The sequence below is a fragment of the Nansenia antarctica genome (assembly GCF_963989245.1).
Source record: "Nansenia antarctica genome assembly, chromosome: 4".
NCBI classification, from domain to species: Eukaryota; Metazoa; Chordata; class Actinopteri; order Argentiniformes; family Microstomatidae; genus Nansenia; species Nansenia antarctica.
The window spans coordinates 2,151,332-2,159,074 of NC_137689.1; positions in this window are offsets into that span (position 1 = coordinate 2,151,332).

Sequence of the window (7,743 nt, forward strand, 5' to 3'; positions counted from 1 at the left end):
TCCTGACTAAAAGTGATATGAGCACAGCGTTCTTGCTCTCGCTCATCACTGGGGACGACCTTCCAGAGGGGGTGTAAGCCACAACCACTGAGAACGCTGAGTTCAGCTGGCTCAGTGTTTCCCCTACCAGAGCTCTGGTCAGTTCAGGTGAGGAAGACATGTCGTCACCCAGGGCCTGGATAACGGTGTCTGCCGTCTACCATGGCAGCGGTCAATACCACTATGCCTTCGTGACGATATGACGGTGTGTAGCCGCTTGCTGCTCATATCACCACAGTAGTAAATATTAATTATCAAAATACATTTATTAATAACATATAACAATAACTGGGGCTAGTATGACCTACGCATTTAATCGGTCAGCAATTTCTTGCCAAACCATTTCCCTCGCCTTGTTAATTGCGGTAGTATTGCACTATTTTACATCTTATTTTTCGTCTTCATAAAGATCAATAAGCAGGAGTGCTGCGCAATAAGTAGGACCGCTGCGGAGTGTAGTATCTTCATTTCGACTCTTCGGGGCTCTTTTCCATTCACACCCCAATTTTGGGGTTCAGTGTCTTGCCCAAGGACACTTCGACATGTGGCCAGCCGGGGATTGAACCGCTCATCTGTCAACCTTGCGATCATTAGACAGCGGCTCTACCTCCACAGTCGCCCCTAGTTAAGTCGCCACGGGGGTCTGGAAAGTCGCCAGATTAACAAATTGGCAACACTGCTCCTGCCTCCTCATCTGAGCCCTCTCTCTCTTCTTCAACAGGAGCAACCTCATTGCTTTCTGCCTTGTCCTCATCTGACAATTCGAAATCTGAATCTCCCTCAACTATTCGGTTGCCAACTCCTTTGTAATGGAAGTAGCTGTTGGCTCTCCCAAAAGTAGCTAGAAGTCGCTAGATGATGTAATCAACTAAAAGTTGAGACTGAAAAACTTAGACTGAAAGTCTAAATGATATTTTCTTTTAAAAAGGCTGACCAGGTTTACAAACTAACTATTAACGTATTCACAAACTTTATTTTATTTATTTTTTTAGCTTCAAGTTTTGACTGAGCCATTATGGTTAATGAGCTGAGTTGTGAGAGCAAGCTAAACTGACTGAGAGGGTGTGAGAGACTGACTGAGACAGAGTGAACCGTTTGAGGGATTTCTGAGTGTGAAACTAACAGAGTGAATATTAGTTCAACAAAAACATAACTACAAATATTATACTGAACTGTACAAAATCATTGTTGTGATGTTAGATACTTTACAGTAATTCCCCAAATGACCAGAAAAAGTAGCTAGATTTGTCGCTGGTCGCTTTTGACTAGTTTGGCAACATTGCTCCTGCCTCCTCATCTGACCCCTCTCTCTTATTCAACAGGATTTATTGATTGTAAATCGCTTTGGAATAAGGCGTCTGCTAAATGCCAAAAATGAAATGAAATTAAAAACAGGAGCAACCTCATTGCTAGCCTCATCTGCCTTGTAAAATACACTCAACATGTGTATTAGCCCACAACGAAATGTGTTTTGGGGCAGAAATTTTAATGTAAACAAAGAACTAGCAAGCTAGTGTTGGGGATTTGTATTAAAATAACTAGAAGTGATAAATCATGTACTATGTGCTCATTTAAATAATATGTGCCACCTTTCGTCGCCACCTTTCGTTCTCCTAGGCGAGGGAGAACAGGTCCACCTCCAGCTCCTCTAGTAGGACTCTATTCCAGTTCAGCCTCCCTCAAGTCATCAATCTCATTGTGGTATGCCAAAAATGTCAGAGCCATGCATGTACACTGTACCTCCTTTTGGAGCTCAGATTGAGATGGGGTCCCAGGAATTGTGACAGACAAATCTTCCAATGTCTTCTCCGACCTCAATGTTTGAGAGGACTGCGTGGATACAGGGGAGGTGGTCGTCTCCAAGTTCTCCAGCATAGTTCCCACTAAGCTGAATAACTCAGACAGCTCACCTGTCCTGTTCAACTGGTCAGATTTTGACATGTCCTCTTGGACCACACCCAGGATTTGGCTGATGCTCTTCTTGGCCAGCGCTACTTGGGTTTCGGTCTGGGGCTGCTTTTGTGAAGACAGAAACTTCCTCAGCTTCTGCCGCAGACTGCTGTACAGCCTTTGTGCAGTGGACCAAATGTCTGCCTCGGACACGCTAACCCCACTCTCAGAAGCCTCCGGGTCTCTAATGCTGCCTGGCAGAAGATTGGAATCTGCTGGCGTTGTTGATGTTGCGTTTGGTTGACCGTTTCCCTGGTTCATCCAACCTTGGTGTGTGAATATTGCACACCATAGGTGACAGGTACAAGGTTATTTTATTGTTCTTCACGTAAGCTGGCTTAATACACATCAAGCTGTTCACCATACTGACTGCCTCCTCGTGTTCACTAAACTCCAGGAAGCCCTTGCAGGGAAACACCAAATGTTTCACAACCGTGCCAAAGGGCTTAGCCAGAGTCAGCAAGTCTTCAACACCAACAGAGCCCAGGGGAAATTTGGTTACCACCACCTTTGTTCCAGCCCTGGGCTTCAAATGGTGCCTTTCAGGTATAGGCCAGGTGTCAGCACCTGAGGCATGCTCTGAGTTATGTGGTCTCTTATATGGCATAGAAGGACGGGGTCCTCTTCTTGGAGGAGAAACATCCTCTCTACGTGGGACAGGAATCACCTTCTTATAGGATGTCTCATGTTTCTCCAAATCTGGATATTGAAGCAAAAGTTGTCGTCGGCTGTAACTATGGGTCACTCCGTTGAAGTGGTCCTTCCAGTGGCGGCTCCTGCCAAATCTCTCAGGGGGGGCAATTGTTGCGTTGATGGTTAAGGTGACACGTTCAAGGGTAAATTCACCTAAATCAGCGGGCTTAAATAAATTGACTCTCACAGCCATTGGTATTCAGTTATCACATATTTTATTTTAGGTGCAGCAAATCCAGGATAAAGAGCAGTGGCACAGGGGCTGATAATGTGCAATGGATGGATAAAACTATTTACATACTACAAAATACAAAATATGGACGGCAAACATACTGCTCACTTGTATTGGGCTTTCATGTTCTTCTGTGTGTAGATGCTGCTGTTGGCGGCCAGCTTGTTGGCCTCAGACAGCTCCCCGATGCGCTGCTCCAGGTTCTTCATCTTGGAGTCCATGGCGTTGATGGTCGCATTCTGTTCACTGAGTAGTTTGCACTTCTCCCGAGACTCCTCCTCGTGCACGGCCCGCTTGGACTCCAGGGTCTCCTTGTCAGCCAGGTTCACCTTCATCTGGGCCTCCAGAACCTTGATCTTGTCTTCATACAGCCTGTCATTCTGAACTAGGTGGGATTCCATCCTCTGGGCTGTGGACTGGGTCTCCCTCAGGTTCTCCTCCAGCTCCAGGATCTGTTCGGCCATCTGCTGGATCTGCTGTGACTTGGTCTGGATGTCGTCTTTAAGCTTGTTCTCCCGCCGCTCCACCATCTCCAGCCTCTTCACCTGGTTCTCCAGGGTCTTCCTGCCCTCCTCTGTCTCCCTGAGGCGTCTCCGCAGGGTGTCGCTGGGGTCGGACTTGCCGCGCAGGCGCTCCAGCTCGCGCTCCAGGCGCTCTTTAGCCTGGCGGATGTTCTGCAGCAGCTCCGTGGCCTCCGTGCTGGCCTTCACCGCCTTAGACAGCTTGTCCTGGAGCTCCTGGATCTTCACCTGCTGTTCAGAGTTGGTCTTCTCCAACTTGGACAGCAGCTCCTCCACCTCTGTTTTGCCCTGCTCCTTGGCCTTCTGTATCCTCTGCTGGTAGTCGACGGCCTTCCTCTTCAGCTCCTCGCTGGTCTGTCTGGAGTCACGCAGCTCCGACTCGTACAGGTCGCTACGGCGACGAGCAGCAGACAGATCTTCCTCCAGCTGCCTGATGGTGACCTGCATCTCCTCCAGCTGAGCATGGTACTCCTGCTCCTTGATCTCCTGGCCTTCCCCTGCAGAAGGTGGTTAAGCAGTCACTCAATTTGCTGGTCATTCTGGAAAAGATCCTTTCCACATATCCAGTGGATGCTGGGACGCTCAGGATGTGGCTGATGATGGACAGCATGTTAGGCAGGTCAGCTGCTTGAAAGATAGCCACCCACCTGGCAGCCACAGCTTTGGACTTCCACTCATCTTCTGTACCCTCCCTGAGCCCCTTCAAAGTGGCATTTGCTGTGGTGCATTCATCATATAGTTCATCCATATTGACTTTATGGATGAGGTTGATCTTACCAGTGATCCTCTCAATATCACTGAAGGTAGCCATTCCATGGTGCAGAGAGAGAGATTGCAGGGAGAACAACCAGTTGATATTTTAATAATAATATATTCAATATAAAATATTGTGGCATGATTTTATGTTTGAAACCTTTCAAATAAACATGTAAAAAAAAAAAAAATGATAATAATATTATGCCATTCTGAAAGGCTAAATGAATTTAAAAAAAGGCTGAGCAGGTTTACAAAATAACTAATTAGACGCTTTACAGTAATTCCCCAACTGACCAGGAAAAGTACCTAGATTTGTCGCTGGTCGCTTTTGACTAGTTAAGTCGCCAGATATAGCGACAAAGTCACCAAGTTGGCAACACTGGGAATGAAGGTTGGACCTCCTCCGTGGCGAGGGCCGAGAAGACTTCATCCACCAGATCGAACGACGTCCCCAGGGGGCTACACCAATAGGGAGGGAGTTAATGCTTATGCTGTTCCGAGGGAGACTGGCCCTGGTCTGGGTCTCTGTCACAAGAGAGGACAAACTGACTCCTGCAGTTTAACATGGCATGGGCACCATCATCTCAGACACTTCTGAGCTCTTGACCAAAGTCCTTGAGCTAACTGTACCGGTACAAAAATGTCTCCCTGATTTCACAACAGTTTCTGATTCAGGATCTCCCAGACCATTCTTCTCCTGAAGTAGGGCATGTGTTTTTGTGTGAATGTGATTGGCTTGTCTTTGGTGATATATTCTGCATATTTGCAGGTGAACATTCCACAGTCACTTACATTGGTCTGCTGTGGGATTTCCTTGGCGCTTTTGCTGTTTAGGGTCCAGTCTGACGTGTCCAGTTTTATGCCCTTGTCCTTACTTTCCTGCTGCAGATATTGCAGCAATATCCTGCAGGCTTCATCATTGTTTCCTCCCATGGAATCAAAATATGTGACACACATGACACACAGAATTCATTATTATAAGATTTAGCTTTGTGGCAAGATCAGTTGGCCTAAGTTAACCTACAGACTCACGTGATCTCTTGCACACCCTAGCCTACCTGCACATTGTTTCTCTGTCCAATTGGCAGGGACAGGGATATTGTTTCTCTCTGCGTATTCAAATGCCAGTTCACGGCACTTAACTGGAGCAAGGCCATGGAACTGGTCAGCTAGTTGTTTCAAGTGTTTGGCAAGCTCCTCCTCCATCTCATCTGTGAAAATTCTCTTTGCCTCAGCTACTGCACCCCAGGCTACTGATTTAACTTCCCCTTTCTCTTTTTTCTTTATGAATCTTTGTAGGGTTGTCTTGTCAATATTTCTATCCCTTCCAGCTTTTCTTAAGGACTTCTTTCCTTGCATGACCTCAGCGGCTGCACTCTCCATCTCTTCGAGGGTTGTTTGGCCCCAGGTTGTCTTCCTGGTGTACTTTCTTGGCATGATGTCTTTTCTACAATGTTTATGACATTAAAAATCAAACATATGTTATGTAATATTACACTAAAATATGTTTAAGACTAAACTTAACTTGTGCTTCATGGTGGGGTAAAGTGAGACAGTGTCTCACTTTACACCACAGCATTTGTCTTACTTTACCCCACAGCCACCTTTTTTTTTTTAAAAACATCTCTTAGCAATTCAGGGTAATCTGAATTAGCATCAATCACATGGTTTTATGTGTTGGAAGTTCATCAACATGTATGATATACGTTTTTCTACCTGAATCAATTTGCTTTGACACAACAGTTGATTAAGTTCACAGCAAGAAAATTTACTTTTACATGCAAAAATCTTCGGCCTTCAAAGTTCTCGTTTGAATATTTGCTACTACCACCAAGATCTGCACCCGCGGCGGCTCCACCCGGGCCCGCGCCCTAGGCTTCCGTGCTCACCGCGACGGCCCTCCTACTCGTCGCGGCGTACACGTCGCTGATGTAATGCCCGGAGGAGGAGGTGCTCCCGATGTGGCTGACCACGCTGATGAGTCTGAAGGAGTTGGCCAGGTTTCTACTCTCTGCGTTCCTCTTCAGGTCCTCCGAGCTGTTGAACTCTTGCAGGCTGAGCTCGGTGGCTCTTTTCAGATCGTCGTCCTCTCTCAACTCTTGGGCTTCCTTATTAATCCTTTCCTCTTTAACCATTGCTTCCCTATGAACCCTTTCCTTTTCCTCGTTCTGCCGCTCAGTCATGTATTACCTTATTTGTGGTGGTGGGAGTCCGATGGGAGACAATAGTCTGGATGGCATGTTTGGTGTTAGAGGAGTGGATCGGACTCATCCCACATCAGCGTTGACAGGGCACCGGCCAGGTCCAGGGCTGGACAGCGAGGTCCATGGACATGGACAGCAGGCGGGCACCATACCTGTTTGGGTGAAACCTATCTCTCGCAAACAGCTCTGTGGCTCTTTTGAGATCGTCGTCCTCTCTCAACTCTTGGGCTTCCTTATGAATCCTTTCCTCTTTAACCATTGCTTCCCTATGAACCCTTTCCTTTTCCTCGTTCTGCCGCTCAGTCATGTATTACCTTATTTGTGGTGGTGGGAGTCCGATGGGAGACAATAGTCTGGATGGCATGTTTGGTGTTAGAGGAGTGGATCGGACTCATCCCACATCAGCGTTGACAGGGCACCGGCCAGGTCCAGGGCTGGACAGCGAGGTCCATGGACATGGACAGCAGGCGGGCACCATACCTGTTTGGGTGAAACCTATCTCTCGCAAACAGCTCTGTGGCTCTTTTGAGATCGTCGTCCTCTCTCAACTCTTGGGCTTCCTTATTAATCCTTTCCTCTTTAACCATTGCTTCCCTATGAACCCTTTCCTTTTCCTCGTTCTGCCGCTCAGTCATGTATTACCTTATTTGTGGTGGTGGGAGTCCGATGGGAGACAATAGTCTGGATGGCATGTTTGGTGTTAGAGGAGTGGATCGGACTCATCCCACATCAGCGTTGACAGGGCACCGGCCAGGTCCAGGGCTGGATAGCGAGGTCCATGGACATGGACAGCAGGCGGGCACCATACCTGTTTGGGTGAAACCTATCTCTCGCAAACAGCTCTGTGGCTCTTTTGAGATCGTCGTCCTCTCTCAACTCTTGGGCTTCCTTATGAATCCTTTCCTCTTTAACCATTGCTTCCCTATGAACCCTTTCCTTTTCCTCGTTCTGCCGCTCAGTCATGTATTACCTTATTTGTGGTGGTGGGAGTCCGATGGTCGGCGAGGGCCCTCCCTGGATGAATCATGGATGCATATCGGTCAGAAGACGTACAAACATATAGGAGCCCAGGCATAGTTCACCATCTTTTGGGTCCTATCGCACGCGCTCACGCTCCACCTCTCCGACAGAGCGGGCGAGACGGGCCGGTGGTGCGCCCGGCCCCGTGGGGCCGGGATCCCACCTCAGCCGACGTAAGAGTCGGCCCTCACTTTCATTGCGCCACGGGGTGTGTTCGGAAGTACCCTCTGACTCGCGCGTGCGTTAGACTCCTTGGTCCGTGTTTCAAAACGGGTCGGGTGGGTTGCCGACATCGCCGCTGACCCCTGACGCCAGTTATACGAGAGCC